The sequence below is a fragment of the Ambystoma mexicanum genome, chromosome 1p, assembly GCF_040938575.1.
Source record: "Ambystoma mexicanum isolate Mex_15411 chromosome 1p, UKY_AmexF1_1, whole genome shotgun sequence".
Lineage (NCBI taxonomy): Eukaryota > Metazoa > Chordata > Amphibia > Caudata > Ambystomatidae > Ambystoma > Ambystoma mexicanum.
In genome coordinates, this window is record NC_090921.1 from 381,280,767 (window position 1) to 381,299,844 (window position 19,078).

Genomic DNA, 19,078 nt, shown 5'->3' on the forward strand with positions numbered 1-19,078 from the left:
TCTGCCTTAACCTTCCCATTGTTTGAATCTCCCTTATTCTTGCGCGGTTACCATGGGAGCTGGAGTGAGGGTGCCATCCTGTCCGCCCCCTACCCTGAGGACGCACAAATCTATCCCTCTATGCTTAAACCCCCCAGGCCTTCTATCTTTCCGACCTAACAAACCCATCAGGGGCCAGTGGCCTAGTCGCTGTTCTTCTGCCAGCATTACTGGCTGCCCAGTAACGCACGTGATTAGTCGGCCTATGATGATAATGCATGCACCGGCATTAGCCACCCCGGCTAGACCTGCCCCCACCAGCCTTCAGCCACTGTCCCCTTTGACATGGCCCATGAAGCCTCCTCAAAAGAGCCCAGATGGCCAAGGTGGATATTGGGGAGAATTTTCAGTTTCTGTGCTAATTCCATTTAATCTGAGAGACCCCAGCACTTTTGCTGGACTCAGGACTTTTTATTTTTATTTTAACTGTTTTATGGATTCTGGTAAACTCCATATGTTTAATGCAGGCATCTTTTTAGCTTTGTGACACCCAGCACCCTCTGTGCAGCGTCACTGAGGAGTCCTTTGGACTTTTGATTAAATACATTCTCTTGTGAGAACTACAGTTCCCAAGAGTAGTAAGATAACGTTTATCTTACTTACCTTTTTCTTTTGTGGGTCAAGCATACACCATTTTATGTGGTGTGCTGGGGAGTTACACTGTAACTCCTTATCCCACTTTTCATGTAACCTTTGGTTACATTGACTAACTTAAATGGCTAGTGGCAGTGGTTACTTTTTACTACCTTTTGTGCAGGTTACTAGCAGGTTGATTTCTCAGCTTTCTCAAAATGGTCCGTCTTTCGTCAGTTCCTTCTGGGCTTTTCTTCTATCGTTTAGAGTCAATTTGAGTCCTTTGTGAGATTTGCCTTTGGCGGGCTTCAGCCCTGCAGCCGCCCAAGGCTCCAGTGTGTCTGGGAAGGCAGGAAGTGCGTGAGGAACCCGAAACTTCATTGTCGTTTGTCTGTAGGCGTGCTTGGCTGTAACCAGTTCTAACTGGGCGGCTGGCTGTCCTGCAGGACAGCCAACCCCCAGGTGATTGACAGCTCCATGTGAGTGAATGATAGGGCAAGCATGATTTTTGGACTACAGACCGAGTCAAAGGAATCCGAAGTAGAAGACGAGCAGAGACACCAGCAGCACCTTCAAGAACCGCTGAAGTACTGGTGAAGCCCAGCAACGTTCCTGACCCCATTTTCATCTCGACCAGGAGGACCCACCAAGGGCGACTTCCTCATTTAGGGTGGTGGGTTCTTCATTTTGGGCCATTCTCGACACTGTGCGACTTTCCTGGGCTGCAGAACACCAAAACCTGAGTACCTGAACCATTAACGAGTGCATTGTCTTTCGAAGATCGAATCAGGCAGAAACTTTGCAGGCATCCGTGTGGACCTCCAGAGGCAGGAAGTCTTCACCAAAAGTCACCTCACAAGAGTTCAGACCGTGTAATCGAAGAAAATCCAATCACAGAGAGCCGCTGGAGTGAGCTGAATCCTTTGCTGCTGACCCCTTCTCCCAAGTGCTGCTGCAGAAATCTGTTGCAGGTCCCCCGCTTTCATCACCAAGACCAAGGAGCAGGAATCTGGGTCTGCAGCGTTGCACCTAGAAGAGGACCAGCTTCATTTTCATCTTCACGCTTAAGGTACTGTGGGGCTTGGATTGTGCTTACCTTGTGCCATTTTTTGTTGGTGCTTCCTTGCTTGTGAAGTGCTATTTTCTTCAATTGAGAGTTGGCCTCAACTCCACTGTGCAGGCCTTACAGCCTGTGTGCTATCAGGGAGTCTCCTCCTGAGCTCATGTGTTTTTTCTACATGAACTATTTACTGACTTTTACTTTGAAGATCATCATCATCAGCCACGGAATCAGCCACAGAACTGATATTTGACTCTGGCTACACTGATTTCCCAAAGGTCCATCTTCTTGATCCTACAGGCTTTGGCAATGCTGGTTCCTCCATAGACTTTAATTGTGAACGCATTTATAGTTCGGAAACAGACTGCCTATGATTCCATGTGTTAAAATCCCTGCAAAAATATCGCCATACAAGCATGGTGCCATATATTTTAATTTTGTGGCGATATTAACCCATTAAACCTGCAACCCCCATATTATTTTAAAGGGTGCAGAGGACACCCCTGCAACCCCCGCTCCCATTTACCCCCAAAAATTATCCTGACTAATAATATTGCCTATGGCCGTTCCAACGACCATATATATATGGCAATATTATTGGTGGGGATAATGTTATCTGATACCCTGCCTATATTCCTCTGGGAGAGTGTACTTGTTATTTAACAGTTGCTTGCTGTGTTCTATCTAACCATTTCCCTCCATACTCAATTTTGCAAAGGTGATACTTATATAAGTGCTTTTACTGACCTTAACCGATGTCACTTTGTGTGCTGGATATGAAAAGTTACTCACCTGCATTATTGTTCCTTCTATAATTTGATTCCATTTATAATTCAATGTTATTGTTAGTTGCTGCATTTTAGATTTGCTTGCGTATATATAAATATATTTTAACAACTTTAACCCCTTAAGTGCCAAGGACGAGATAACGACGTGCCAAAAAAGACGAGCTAGGGATCGCTCAAAACAGTAATCCAACCCCCGGGCTATGTGAGGGGGAGGTCCCCCCTCACTGCCAGGGGGCTGGATTACCTTCAATTTCATGTCGGCGTGCGTAATGTACGCCAGCGTGAAAGTAATTATCACTGCAGCAGCCATTTCGGGCTGCTGCAGTGAAAATGAAAGGTGAGTCTGCACCTTTCTCCCCCCTCAATCTCTGGCTGTATTTCAAGCCGGAGATCGAGGTAGGTGTCGTTGGAAAGGGCAGAGCGCTCGATCCGTGCCCAGCAATGCCCACTAGACACCAGGGATCTGTCTGAGAGGCAGGTGGAGGTGACCCCCTCCCCACCCGGCCCACAAAGCATGGGGGCACATATGTGTAGAACCCTGGGGGCAGATGGCTGATTATCTGCCCCCAGGAAGGGGGACAAATTGGAAAAAAAAATGAAAACAAATATGTAACGGCGATGGGGTGTGGGGGTGGTGGGGCCACTAGGCACCAGGGATTTATTTACCCATGAAAGGGTGGTGGCCCTCCCCCTCCCACACCAAGTGGAAAGGGGGGCCACCACTTGTAGCCCTCCCTGGGGGCATATTTCTGCCCCCAGACAGGAGTGCATGAGGTGGCCCCCCATCCAATTAGAGGGGGGGCACCAGGAATAAGAGTGCAGGCCCACCAAAGGATGGGGCCTGCAGGTTAGGGCCCCCCCTAGGGGCAGATGGCTGATCTGCCCCCAGGGAGGGGGGCAAAATGAAAACAAAAAAACAAAACAAACAAAAGGGAGATTTGGGGGGGACACTAGCCACCAGGGATTTATTTTATGGAAATGGGGAGTGGCCCTCACCCCAAGGGGAAATGAGGGCACCCCTTGTACCCCTCCTGGGGGCAGCTATCTGCTCCTAGGAAGGGGCATCTGGCCCCAGGGAATGCTGAATGAGATGCCCTCCCTGCATTTGGTGTGGGGGAGGGGGGAGAGGGTCACCCCCCATTACATTAGAAAATTACCTGGCGGTGTAGGGTGCCCCTCAGCCCCCCCTAAAGTGCAGCCTGCCATTTTCAATTTTTTCCTTTGTTTACCAAACTTTCCTTGGCGCAGAGGGGCACATTGGTGTGCCAATCTGGCCCCAGCGTGCCCAAACCTTACTGCCCCACCCACTAGGGTGGCCTGTCCCACAATTTCTGGGGGTCCTCTCCCCCCCACCCCAAATGGAGGGGGGGTGTACCTAACGCAACCGTTTGTAGGAGGCCCAGGGAGGCCTGCATGAGGTGCCCCCGCCACCCTTTTGGGGTGAGGGGGGGGAGGGCCACCACAAATTTTGGGACTGGGACCCCAGTGGGTGGGGCAGTAAGGTTTTGGCACCCTGGGGCCAGATTGGCACACCAATGTGCCCCTCTGCGCCAAGGGGAGTTGGGTTACCAAAAGAAAAAAGTGGAAATGGTGGACCGCATTTTAGGGGGGGCTGTGGGGCTCCCCAAATCGACAGGGAATTTTCTAATGGGACGGGGTGGTGACTCCTAGTGGAGTGGGGGCCATGTCATGCAGCCCTCCCGGGGGCCAGATATCTGCTCCTAGGAAGGGACACCTGAGACCAGGGTGGAGTGCAGGATAGCCCCCATCCCCCTTATCTGCCCCCAAGGAAGGGCTACATGAGATGCGCCGCCCCTCCAATTGTGGTGGGGGTGGAGAGGTGCATCCCGCTTTACATTACAAAATTCCCCGGCGGTCTAGGGTGCCCCTCAGGCCCCCCTAAAGTGCAGCCTGCCATTTTCAATTTTTTTCATTGTTTACCAAGCTTGCCTTGGCGCAGATGTGCCAATCTGCCCCAGGGTGCCCAAACCTTACTGCCTCACCCACTGGGGGGCCTGTCCCACAATTTCTGGGGGCCCTCCCCCGACCCACCCCAAATGGAGGGGGGTGTACCTCACGCAACCGTTTGTAGGAGGCCCAGGGAGGCCTGCATGAGGTGCCCACGCCACACATTTGGGGTGAGGGGTGAGAGGGCACGTAGCTCTTTAGTGCAAACGGGCCGTGTCTCGCTTCTCGGTGTAGCTCGCCCGGCTTTCCTCCTACCCGCCAGAAGGGACCGTACATTGCTTGTCCCTACTGCGGGTCTCTGCAGCACCCCCCCCCCCCCCCAGTCTCAACCGGCGTCGGAGAGTCAGCCGGAGCCAGCAGGGGTCCCCTAAGGCAAGACCCGTTTATTTCGAGCTGGGGGTGTTAGAGGTGCAGCAATTAGAGGTATTATGGAGCAGGATTGCACTCATTGTCCGAGTGATCCGTCTGTCCGTTGGTTCCGACTGGAACTCAAATATGGGCTCATGTATATGAGGTTATTGGCCCCTCGTAGTGGCAATTGTTATTGGGCTGTTACCATCTGATTTCCACGTCCAATATATAGGATTCCAAGTTAAATACAGTTTATGGGCCACCTCACGGGTGGATTGTATCTTCCCACGTATTGTAGAGCTCGGGAGTCTTGGCCAGAGTTTGTAATGTTTTCCCCCTTCTGGTGTTGGGCTCATACCTCCGCAGTGCAGGCGGGCCATGTCCCGCTTCTCTGTACAGGTGTGGTTTGCCGTGCACTGCGCCCGGTTCTCCTCCGTCCCGTCTGAGGGGCCGTGCACCGATTGCTTCTTCCGCTGGTCCCTGCAGTACTACCCCACGGGCACGGTCGGCGACGGATCAGCCAGAGCTAGCAACGGGCCCCGCATGAAAATGGTACCACACATGTAGGGGTGCACCTTCCTGGGGCGCAAAAGGAAAAGGGTAACCCACTGGTAACCCCAAGCCTTTCGCCACAGCACATTTTGTTCATGTGGGCAACCTCCAGATTTGGGCCTAGGGTGTCGAAGCCAGCAAGGAAAACGGGGAACCCCATGCATTTCCGAAAAGAGGACACCCGTGTGAATCCGCAGAGGTCTGCCTTGCGCAAATTGCCCCAGTTTTTATTAGCCACAATCCCCGACAAAGTGTGATATTTGGTGGGGGAAAAACACAATGTTCACTTTGTCTGGGGTTTCTGAGCCGAGTGAAATGTGCGGAAAATGGTTTTTTTTTGCCACATTTCAGACTTTGCCGGGGTTTCTGGGTAATAAATTCTGGGCTGATTTGCGCAAGTAAGACCTCTGTGGATTCCCACGGGTGTCCTCTTTTAGGAAATGCATGGGCTTCTCTGTTTTCCCTGGTGGCTTGGACACCCGAGGCCCATATCTGTATGGTGTGCCTGTCTGGAAAAATCGTGAAATTCAGCTGTTCGGAAAAGACTTGGGGTTAGGGGTGTTTTTTCGGCTTTCCCCTTGGCGCCCAGGTAGGTGCACCCACACATGTGAGGTACTGTTTTTATCGGGACACCTGTGTGAACGCGGGACGGTAGGCCATGTGTTGTTGGCTGCGTGTTTCGGTGGCTGAGCCGAGTGAAATCTGCAGAAAGTGTTTTTTTGTGCTACTTTTCGGACTTTGCCCAGGTTTCTAGGTAATACATTTTGGGCCGATTTGTGCAAGTCAGACCTCTGTGGATTCCCACGGGTGTCCTCTTTTCGGAAATGCATGGGCTTCTCTGTTTTCCTTGGTGGCTTGGACACCCAAGGCCCATATCTGTATGGTGTGCCCGTCTGGAGAAATCGTGAAATTCAGCTGTCGGAAAAGACTTGGGGTTACGGGTGTTTTCGGCTTTCCCCTTGGCGCCCAGGTAGGTGCACCCACACATGTGAGGTACCGTTTTCATCGGGACACGTGTGGGAACGCGGGAAGGTATGACATTTGTTGTGTTTGTGTGGTTTTCATAACGTTTCGACCCATTTGCTGGTGCCCTTTGTCACACAACCCTTTAATTTCCCAAATGTGCCCTACATTTACTCGCTGCTTTAGCCACCATACACTTTTGTAACCTGCACAAATCACCTACCCTTGAAAAGGTCTGCCTGTGCTCTTTCAAAAAATGTATGCTTGGCGTTGCTCACCACGTTGGTTTTCATGATTTACACATGCTAAGTACGTCTGTTCAGGCCGTAAGCATAAAACTCCTGTGTACCATGGCTTAGTGTTTGGCTTGTGGTCTTGCTTGTTTTGTGAACCACTACAAAAAATGTGTGCTTTCCTAACTGCAAGAGTCGGGGGAATGTAGCGCAGCATTGTTTTTCTTAAAATTCATAGAAGCCATTGCTGTACAGAGCCAACCATGTCCACCACATACCTTTTTGTTTCGGTCATTTTCCCGCTTTTTCCCCAAAGCATGGCATTTTCCCCTACCTAGTTGTTGCCCGACCTGCGCAAATCACCCCTTCCTAAACTTGGAATTTTGTCTACTTTTCAGAGATGTATGCCTTTCAGTCCTCTCACAAAACGGTTGATAACCTTATCAAAATAATTTTTGTTTTTCGTTTCCACTCAACCTGTTCTTGAAAGCCAGGAATTTGAGGAATTCAGCACAGCAAACCATTTGTTCATAGCTCTTACAAGGAAAAAAACCACAGGCTTCTTTGTACATCATTTTATTGGAATATTTTGAAAAAACAAAAGATTTTGACACTTTTTGGTTATTTTCTCTCACCCCCCCTACAGCAACTTAGGATTCCTGGGTGGCATTATGACCGCCTACATGTGGGAAAAAAGGGGCCAAATTTGGCCGAGATATGTCATGTAACAAATAAATTACAAGGCATTGAATGGCGACATACCGAAATCACCAAAAAAGGCCTTGGCACTGGGGGAAAAACCCATGGCACTTAAAGGGTTAAGAGTATGTGTTTTCATGGGTCTTTGTATATACTCATTTCTTTATTTGCTCTACAGCTCGCATAACTCCATCCTAATATAAGTGTGGCTGTTCAGCCACTTCACCGACTTGTATAGTAAAGGCCTGTATTAAGAGTTGGGTCCCTAATACCAACAGAGAAGTCTTATGAAGTCTAACACCAGTTGGACTTTAGAAGAACGTACCCAACACTGGTGGCAGGTGGTGGGATTGGTGTAGAGTGGATTACATTGACTATTGATAATACCTGAGTCCAAGAAATCCATCCACAAGGCTAGCTCTACTAAAGAAAAGTCACTTATAACTTAAGGAAATGCATAATTTTTATGAAAAGGCCCTTACATCCCTTACAGTAGAACAACTGAAAGAATTATGTAAACCAAGGTGCCTGAGTTGTAAGGGGAAAATAATTATTTACCTATGCATTGTCAACAGCATAGTTTAAAAAAAAAAGTTGTATTCTTTCTTTTCTTTTCTTACACAAGTTGCATCACAGTGTAATATCTGAATTGTTGCATTATATCCTTCATCCAGATAAACCCCCCTCCCTCTTTATATTCCACCCAGCAAGCCGCCAGCCCCAACTAAAATAATAACATTCACAGTTCGTATATCACAGGTAATTCACGAAGCCACATTAAACATCTTATTCAGGTCTTAAGTAAGAGGATTAATATCTGTCCTTTCCTCTTTTTTTGTCACAGTTCTTCTGTCCCACCATTTTACATAACATTATAGGAATTCAGGGGGGTTTATCATCGGGTGACCTTAACAATGTATACACCAAGGCATTCCAGGTCTCCACACACTCAAGATTATCACCCTTCCCCAAATGTATGGCTTCGTACCATACCGCAGCTTCAGCCATGAACCAACGCTTCAGGTCTCCACACCACTTCTCTACTCTGGCCCTCACTTGATTTCCATGTCATTACTATCTTTCTCTTTCCTAGCACCCAGACAAGGTCTGTCAATCTATTTGCAGGTTTTGTTCCTTTCGGTGTGGAAATATTCCTAGCAGACATGCCTCTGGGGTACGTTTTATATTTTGTCGACTCCTCTTTCAAGCCGTGCCTCCATTTCTCGCCAGAAGCTTTGAATTACTTGTCATCTCCAGAACATATGTATCATGTCGGCATCGCCTCCTTCACACCTCGGACATTTCACCTCCCCTGAAGCCGAAATTGTGTGGCGTCATGTAGGCCCTATGAAGGACATAGAGCTGTGTCTGTTTTTAACTCTCGTTCCTAGAGACCCTCTAGTTTTTCCTTTTCAGATTACCTATAGTCTCCAGTAGTCCCTGATGGTCTCCAGTAGTCCCTGATACAATCTGGACACCCCACGTCCTCCCTCAGACAGCACATATAGAAGCCCAAATACGTTGTCTTCCAGGGATCCAATAAATTCTGCAACCTTTTTTTCACCTCCTGTATCATTCTGGAATGTGTTAGGAACTGACCTCTACCCACACCATACCCTTCTTCAGTCTCTTGAAACTTCAGGAGTCCATCCACTGAGAATAGCTCCCCCACTGTCACCAGTCCCCTGCTTTCCCAACGTGATCTATCTAAGCCAAGTCTTTGTGTTTCTACCATATATCGCTGCCAGGGGTATGTGGGGAGAATAGGGTTCTCCCCGTTTTACACCTTTTGTGTCCTTTTCCAGACACCCTAACCAACCGCAGGAGATGTCGAGGGTGGGGAGGGTCCCTGACCCTGCCTCCTCCCAACCATAACACCTCTCTCAATAGGCATGGAGTCGTCCGAGCACTGAGAAGTGTGTATTCCACAGTCTCATTGTCCTTTGTAGAGGACCTCTTACTGACAATATTGTAGTTTTTCTTTATCTACCTTTTTATATCCTTTTTCTGCTAGTATTGTCATTTGTTGAACTGAGTCTTCCCTGCACCTTTCCTCTCTCGCTGCACACCAAAATGTCATCCACTTACTGGATTATCATACTCTCAAGTTGTACATAGGCCAAGCCACCTGAAGGACTCTTTTAAAGATTGGGACTCGCAGTACCCCTGAGGCAGTCTTGTGTGTTTTAGTAGCTGGTTTCTATATGAAAATAGAAGTTTAATCCTGTGAGTCTACATGAAGGGGAATTGAAAAGAATGCACTTTTTAAATCTATGATGGTAAAATATTTGGCTTTAGCTGGGATGTTACATAATATTGTAGCCGGGTTCGGGACCAAAGGAATTTCTGCTTCACCAATGTTGTTTAGGGGCCAGAGATAGAACACATCTCCACAACCCCCTAGTGGACCCCCCATTACTCCCCATTAGATTTCTTCAACATGGGGATTCTGATGGCACTAATATTCCCTGCTTTATTAAAGTGGAAATGGTCTCAAATATGCCTTCATCTAGACATAGGATACTATTTGGCACTTGGCAGAATTGCTCCTGGTTTAAGCCTGATCTTCATTGCACCTGCCCCACTCAATAGACCCACATCAATTGGACTATTGGTCCATAAGATGCTTGGCCCCTTCTCGAAATCTTCCTGAAAAAATTACGGTTTATATTTTACCAATGCCATTCTCTGTGGCATTTCTCTATTCTCAAATTTCATCCAAAAAGTAAGACTTATGAAAAACACTAATTCATCATCTGAATAATCATCTCTAAATGTCTGTCAGTCTGTATCCTTCCTTAAGGGCTATCACTGTTCTCCATGCTCTTCCCTCTTCCCTCATCATCTTTCCCCTGAAAGAACAATCCTTTCTTGATGTACCGCTGCTGGCTCTAACTCTAAGGGAATAACCTGTCCTTCCTCATCCATGGGTATTTCTGGTCTAAACAAGAACTCATCAGGTATTCTCAATATTTTCCCCCTCAGTCCAGGAAGCCATGTCAACTAAATATTTACTCCAAACAAAAATATTTCTGGTTCTAAAGGAACCCCTCGTAATGCTTTCTGGTCTGTAAAGGCTAATATAAATTCTTGCACGTTCATGTAATGAATCCTTGGAGTCGACCAAACTATCCCTTTGTCAGTAAAGGGTATTGTCAAGTTAAATTACATCATCAAGTCACGTCCTGCCGGAGTATAGTAGTGGCATGGACACGTCATGTTCATCCGTAGAAAGTGGTCATTCGTCAGTAAAAGGTACCAAACCTGCGGCCCCAGAGAATCCTTGCACATTCATGGGGCTCCAAGACATTCAGTATTGAGTTGCTCCCATGTCCACAAGGAGCGAAAATGTCTTGCCTCCTATTATCATCTTAACCCTTGATTCCTATTGTGGGTCTTGTGTCACAGATAGTACTGAACACATCAGGTCGCTACATGGGCCATCTTGTTGTGGATATAAATTAATCCCTGTACTCGTAAAAGGATTCCCTCCCACTACTGTCACACTCCATATCCTGGGTTTGGAGGTCCATGGGGCTCCTGTGTTTGCTTTCCATTGCGATACGGTTGCTTGCTGCACCAGTGTATATTGTGGTTGCAGTGCTTGAGTTTGTTGTGTCTGCTAGTTGGAATTACCAATTTAATATCTCAGACCAAATAACCGGACAGACACCAAGGAGGTGGTAAAATACTGCTTTAATCTCAAAGAAGTAAAGCGGGGTGAATAAACACTCATTCATGCGGGATCACAATGTATTTTCGATTATACTCTGTGTACATAATGCTAGATGCGTCATCTATGACGTCGTCCTGCGAGGCAAGCTGCAAAAACCTATCTACGGGTGGGATTGTATTAGGGGAACATGTCTACATATAGAAAACATGCGGGTTAGTACCTGATTGGTGGTCTCTTGTCTGTGAGACACACCCTAAGCTACTTCTATAAACGTGGTGTAAGGCACTCGTCATAGCAGAGAATATTGCTGCAGAATAATACTTTGCAACATTGTATGTAAAAGTGCACGGCAGGCTATTCTAATTGGTTGGCAACTCAATTACAACCTTGGACATTCGGCTTGCTAGCAGCACGTACATAGAAACGATGGAGATACGTCCGCTTTCCCCTGTTTCCCAATTAGTCTACCTTCTCTCATCGGTAGGCCTCATGCCAGTTTCTTCTGTTTGAAGGCTGACCTTGCCAGTCTGCACTGTGTCGGGACATTCAAGGGAGTGTAGGCACATCATTATCTTAGCTTCAGACTTGATGGGTAACCTGTGTTTGTGAGATCTTCATCACATGTTACAAGACGATGAAATTGCCCATATCAACGGTGCATTTAACACCATTTGATTCAATTATGCTGGGTGTAGTTGCCCCTTTTGGCCTTTAGAGACTTGCTCACTCTATCTCATATTAACTCCAGGCCCTATTAATTGTCCAATATTTGGAATCAGTAAATGTTCTTGTTCCTCCTAATCTTTGGGAAATATGTCCTTTCACATGGTCTGCTCGTAGACTCCCTTTGTGCTTTTACTCCATCTCTCGAAATAGCATCCTTAGTTCCAAGCCAATGTACTCCCTTTATTTTGCAAGGGAAACCGCTTCTTCATCATCTTACCACGTTAAGATCCTGGGCTCGTAATTTGAGGTAGCTGGTTGATTGACATAAGCCGTCATCCATCTTCTAATGGTCGTCCTAAACGTTGAATATATACCTCTCATAAGCAAGCTCCTACGTATTCTTTCTACCTTGTGTTTCAGCGTATTTACAGTTATTGACCAGTTAGTCACTTCATTCTTCCTTGTGTTAGTAACTACTGCATCATGGAGTACATGTTTCTTTTAGTGCTTCAGTTACATCATAATTCTTAAGTATTTTCATATTGTTTCAGCATAGGTTAATATATCTTCTTTAGGACAATCTTTTGCTGTCTTTAGACTTTAACGTACATCCATGTTGCGCACCATTTTATTCATGGCTGCTTTCCAGCAGCTCCGCAAGGGACATCCTTGTTGGTAGCATTCTTCCACTGTTTCAACGGGAGGGTGCGTTCTGAATGGTTGTCTAAGTGCATATCGTCTTTCATATACTTGGCGCAGTATAGGAACATTACAGGGGTTCATACACAAGTTCCCAATTGTGGCTCTTTGTCTGTCAATCCAATAGGACGGGGGTGAGATGGCAGTGACTAGGGCAAATGCATCCACCTGCTCCTCTACAGACCACCTGCTGTGCTTGCTGTATTCATGGCATACTTGTACGATACTGCGTGTGATCTTGGACATAATATTCCTGTGTTTCTGTATTGTACTGCAGAGAATAGCCCATACCCCCTCTTGGAGCTTGCCAGTTCTGTTGTATACCTCCTCATCTACTTATACATGTGTGAGTTATATGTCCCATGCTCCCACAATTCCAACATTGTTGTGGTTGTCCCTCATTAAATCCTCCTCCTCCTTGAGGGTTTTGAAATTCTCTTGGCCAAAAGAGTTGTAACCAGTCTGATCCATAGGGTGTACTACATTTTTGCTGTACTGATTGTGCTTTGTGTGACCACACCTTCAACACTCATCAATACTGCTCCTTCTATAGCGAATTTTGACAACTTTGACAATTTCATCTGAACTAACTTTGCTTCCTCCTGCTTCCTGTTCTCAGCTTTGAACAGTTGGCAATGATGTGCAATTGTCAACTGTATTTCTGGCCATGGCTTCGCTTCCATCCCTACCTGTTTCTTCATCTGCCGTTGCATTGGCTCGGGCAGTCCCTGACATAAAATATGATAAAATAATGCCACGGTTTTATCCCACGTTTTTCTCGTATCGAGACACCATCGCTCTTGAATCCTTTAAAGAAAGGCAACAGAATCTTAATCTTCTCCCATTTTCCTAGTCATCGCACCCATGTCTGATTTGTCAGGATATTGTACTCTAAGCGCCCTCCATATATCTGCCCTGCAATTATTAAATGGTGCATCATGTGTTGCGTTCTGTGCAGTTACACTTGCATACCCTGCTCATCTCCAAATACTGTCGGCTCTCTCCCCTAGGATGGCTGCCAGTATGCCTTTTCATGTTGCCCACTGCTAACGTCATTCCCATTCTCTTCTACTTAGAAATCAATTTTACTGCACCTGTAGTCAAACTAGGTCATTTACATTTTAGCTTTGCCTTGTCCATTTGTGACAATGGAATATATTGTGGTCGTCCTACCCCTTTCTCTAAAAACAGAAACAGTGTAAATCCTGGTCCAAAATCATATCCCCTTACAGTTTGTTTCATCCATGTGAGACTAGTCTCTCCCATTCATCTTCTTCCTGGCAGCGACCTTCGCCTGCTTACGTAAGGCAGGGATGGATCCCCTGCACTGTGCAACCGTGTGCTTGTGGTCGTTCAGAATATGGTGGTGGCTCTGGTGTTTTCATTTTAGGGTTTTCTAAATCTATCTATTTCACCCCTCTATGTTTGCGTCTATTAAAAGCTGCATGCGCCTTCTCTTCACGCTTTCTCGTTCTCCTCCCTTTCTTAGTTTGACATTACATCCCAACTGATATGGCTATTATCCCCATCATCATCAAGATCTAGTGTATTCAGGGACAGCGTTGTATGCTCGTCCATCAATGTGTTATTCGTTCTATTTCCTGTTTCCTTTGGTGGAGATATTGCGATGCTCTACATAGCCTGGTAGTCACTCTTCTCCCTCATTTGTCTATATAAATCCCCAATCCTTTTTTCTATGCCTTCTGCCTCATGCTCATCGCCCCATGTCTGTACTTGCGGTATCTCTTGCAGCGCCCTGCGGGGCTGATGTGATCCTCTCTTCCTTCCATCGCTCTCGTGCTTCAATGGGTGCCATACTCCCGTTAACAATATGACCTATTTCGTCATCTTTGTCCGTCCTCTTTCTTATTTCTTCTTCCCTTCCCTTCTCTTCATCTCTCTATTTTTTTTCTTCCTCTCGCCTTCTTTGCAACCTGCATTCTTTCACTCTATGAGCTCCTGTTCTTCTTGTTTCTTCTCTTCTATTTTCTCTTGTTTCTATTCTTTATACATTCTCTGTTCTTTCTTTTTCTTTCTCTTCCTTGTATGCCCTTTCTCGTTCTTTTTCCTTCTTTTCTCTTTACTCTCTCTTCTCTCTTTACCATCATCAGTGCCTTTCCCATCTAACTTCAATAGTATCTGACCTCTCATTCACGCATAATGTACTATTGTCATTCTCTTGCTTTTTCTTTCTCTCTCATTTGTCTTCTGGCTTCCTCTACTATCGGTCTGTCCTTTATCTCATTGAGCTCTTTATGTTCGTCGCGTATGGACATATATTTGACGTTCCTTAGTCTTAACTTTCTGCCATGCTGTCTTCGCTATTGTAAGCAGGAGGTGCTTATGTTGGTTTAACATACCCCGCCGCTGCTTTTAATTCATTTAGAGAATAAATCCCCTGTTAGTCTTCTATCATGCTATAATTTTTAGGAGGAGAAAGAGGAGCTGAGGGCGTTACGTCGTCCTCCTTTATGCTGATTAATCATCCACTCCTTGTCTGGCAGATCTTCTCTCACTCTGGTACATCTTCTAAAGTTCTAAAACAGCTCATCTTTTCTGTAGCTACCTCTTGGTGCATGTAGCATGCAAGTATGTTGTCATGTGTTGTAGTACTGCCTTTGATAATGAACCTTCTTCATGCCATGGCATGAGTGTTTTATTAGTCGTGCCCTTCACCCACTCTGCATGGTACTTCCTTATTTTAGGTGTGTATCGTGCTAATAGATTTAACAGGGGAGTATCCCCCATAATGACAAGTCGTTTTTGACTGTCAATACTAACCGGAATGTTTTTGTTTATTATTTTAATTAATCATACTTCAACATCACTTTGGGCAAGCACCATCAATCGCTGCCAGTATATCAAAAATCGAATTTCTCCAAACAATTTTCCAAACCAATACAACAATATCCATTTGTATGTCTTCATTTATAGTTTTTGTCCATTTGTATTATCATGTTATTATTTTGATAATTTTAATTATCTTTCATCTTATTTTAAAATATAACTATATTATCCCTCCTAGGTTTGATAGGCGCTAATCGCCTGCTTTTCTAGGGCCTAATAATTTGTCAATTTTTATTACGATTGTTCTTATAATTCTTAAGCTTTCAACCCATTTTATCACCACTATTCTAAAACACGTCAATATATTTTCTTCACTTATATTTTTAAAAATCCCCCAAAACATGTGTGCGCACTTTTTCTACAATCCTCTCGTCTCAGCCTCCTGATAGATGCATCTCATCTGTATTTTACTCCATTTAGGAGTGTGTCGTGCACCCTTCCTTGGCTGTGGCCACAGGAATCCATTAAATAATATCTGCTCCGGAGTGTGGTGCAGTCCCTTCCTCCTTGAGGAAAGGTATTGAGGTATCTCCTTTTCCCTAACAAATCCCATTACGTTCTCCACTATATACATGCAATATGACCCCTGCCTTTTTTATTTGCCACTTTCGATGTTTCTACTTCCATCCGTTGTTCAGCTCGAGGACTTCGTTATCAACAACTTCGCCTTCAGTCCACGGGGCGCCTGCGGGGACCGGACAGGAGTTTCTTCAAAGGGGCACCTGCCAACCGCATCTGGGCACACCTGTTATAGCGCCACTCGTCGCCGGAAACTCTGCGGTCTTCCAGCTAATGATGGAAGACGTAGAGCATCCGAGGGTCTGGATCTTGAACCATCCGCACCGCTACCAAATGTGCCGTAGCACTTTTTGGCCGTATCTATGCGCAGAATGATATTACCATAACAAATGCTCCCTCCTGCACTGCCTCCGGGCCACCCATTACACTGGGATCTGTATCTGTACCGAGACAGTCCCCCCACCTTTCTTCTGCACTTATCAGATATACCTTATCTGACCAATCATCCAATCATGCACTTTCCACTTGCTGGCTGCTCTACCACCTTTTCATTGCCTTTATTTTTTGTTTTCACTTATTGTTTTCTTTTCTCTCCTCTGTTCTGCACTTTCCACTTCTCCCCCTTCCACACACTTTCCACCTTTTCCCTTCTCCATGCACTTGTGTGTTCTTAATGTCTCTGGGCCTAGTAAAATCGTTTTTATTTTTTTTTGTTCTCCCTTGTTCCCCTCACTTTGCTTGGTTGCGCTCTGAAACACTTGTGTACGAGCGCGATATAAATAAAATATTATATATCGTATCAAATAATCTTGCACCCAAATAACCGGACGGACTCAAAGAATATGGCAAAGTACTACTTTATTATTAGTTCAATAAAGTAGGGCAATCTGGCAAACAGTGTGTAGTCCACACACTCACGATGATAGTTTGGTTACACAAAGGCTTTATACCTCGAAATGCTTCAGCTATGACGTTATCCTATGTGGCAAATGGCAAATAATAAAACCTATCGGGTTTTGGGATTGGTTGGGGGAGCATATTTACTTATAGAGTCTATAAGTGTTAATCATTTCATTGACTACTCCTCTTCTGGTAAGCAAGGCCCGAACCTCCCTCTAACTACGTGTAATACAGATTATAACAGTATAACCGTAGCAGATTGGCCCATGCAGTATTGTATACTCTTCTTGGCATAGGCCCTCATGAGAGGTTGGCATCTTCTCACAATCTTGGAGACACTGCTCCCTAGCAGCACGTAAGCCAAACTAAACTCCGGTGCGAAGAACAACGTCAGGCTACTATCCACCTGCCCAATTAGTTTTACCATCTCTTATCAGCCAAGCGTTCAGCCAAGGCCTCTTCTTTGTAGTTGACCTTGGGGACTGTTCCCTTCTCTGGGACTTTTAAGGAAGTCTATACCATTATCTTTGTCTGGAGCTTAATGAATAGGCCTTGTTTTCGAGTTCTGAATCACGTGCTATATATTCAAATAAGCTGGGTGTCGTTACTCCTCTTGGTCTCTGGATACTTGGTTGCTCTACCTCACATAAGATTTCTGCGTCTTTGATTGTCCAATACTTGGCACTTGCAAATCTTTTCTTGTTCGCTTAATCTAAGAGAAATATGTCTTGCGTACGTTGCTTATCCTCGTTAACTCGCCTTCAGTAGCTTCTCGCTGTAGCATCCTTGATCTCTGGCCAGCAGCTATTCTTTGTTCATGCATGATTTTGTATTTCCAGCCTATTTCAGCTCTGCAGCTCTGGCCTCTCTCCTTCGAGCTCTTGCTTGCTATCATTGAGAGCCGCCATCCATCTTTCCAACATGGCCTGCTTCACCCGTGCTATGGTTTCTACTGCAGCAGGCTTCTATATGGCTCATCTACCTTGCATTCTCCAGCATGGGGTCTGGCATGGATTCACATGCTCATGAATATTCCCCGTCGTCAGGCTGGGAATCCTCGGTAAAGAAAAAACCAGTATCAGTTTCGTTTCTGATCTGTCTTTCGTAGTAGTAACCAATCACTGGTCTCTGCGTCATACTGACCACAGCCAATGACTGCCCTCTACCTAAGCCCCGCCTCTGGCAGCCATCTTCAGATTTTTACCGCACGTTCAAGTGTTGGGATCCTCGTGCTAATGCTCTCGAGCGTTAGTGCTATTTTTTCACGTTTTTTTCTCAAAAACTTCGATTTTTCGGTCAAAAGAGCCTCAAGCTCCACCGTTTCTTCATCCGATCAATGGGGACCCGTGTCGGATTCGTCTACGCCCCTCAAGGGTGAAGATTTCGTCGAGCCACGCTTTTGGAGGACTCCAGAAGTTTCTCAGGCCCATCTCGGACATGGCCCAGGAGAAGGGAAGCTCGACGCCCGGAAAGCTGTTCAGGGTCTGCCCTGGATGCCAGCTTCAGAATGTCTTTAAGGAGGACGAACACTCCTTTTGTCTGTACTGCCTACATGAGGACAAGACGCACGGGGAGAAGGACTGTGCGTTTTGCGGCAATATGTCGGAGCGGACCATGAAGGACCGCCATCAACGTCTCGCCAACTGGCTGGAAGGGAAGAGCCCGTCAGGCGAGAAGAAGAAATCCGAGCGGTCTTCTAAGACCTTTGAGGACGCCCCGACGACGGGGGTCCAACACAAGGCCAAGCACCGCGAGTCCGCTGGCACCGGGAGCGCCGAACGGTCGGGCTCTACGGGCGCCAGGCAGGGCGCATCCTCCCCGGCACCATCAACCACGAGCCAACGCTCTGGTTCGGGTAAGAGGAAGGCCGAGCACCCGGCAAAGCTCCTGGAGAGGCCCCGGTCGAGCTCGAAGGCCACATCGGAGGGAGAGCGAGGCAGTGACCCTCCCCCCAAGGAGAAGGCGGTGAGCGCACCTAAGGTGGTGAAAGCCTTAATCCATCCGGCCAAGGCCTCTATCGAGACAGTCGCGGCGGCCCTGGCTCAGCCTGTGGAGGCTACACCAGTGGTGGCGACCTCGGGGGCTCAGAGTCTCCCTGCCACCGCGGAGGGAGTCCTCTTTTATGCCCATCGACAGGACCCCCGTGAAACCTCCGACGGAGAAGAAAAAGGGGGGGCAGGAGGTCGTCGTGGATTCGGCCTCAACCTCTGAGGAAGAGCTGATCGAAGTCTTAAGCCACGGCGTTGGCGTGGAAGAAGACCAGCCCGTCGGGAGGGACCCCGACGTGGGAGACGACAATAACGTCGAGGGTGCCGACGGGGCCCCTGACCGCCCGTCGGAATCCCCTCAACCAGTGCCGCAAGACAACTCGGCGGCCATTTTGTTGGCTATACAGTCCTTATGCTCGGAGATAAGGACGAGACTGCCGTTACCACCAGCGGAGGAACCGCTCCCGACGGGGGACCCGGAGCCAGGCCCTTCTGGGAGCCCTCCCCCTAAGAGAAGAAGGATTCATCCTCCACCTCCTTTTCAGCCATCGCGCCCT

General features: G+C 46.8%; 1 protein-coding gene across 1 annotated transcript in view; it reads left to right on the forward strand.

The window, feature by feature from the left end:
- Positions 1 to 19,078, forward strand: part of BORCS8 (BLOC-1 related complex subunit 8) — a 101,616-nt gene that overhangs the window by 33,361 nt on the left and 49,177 nt on the right. The gene's annotated exons all lie outside the window — the stretch shown is intronic.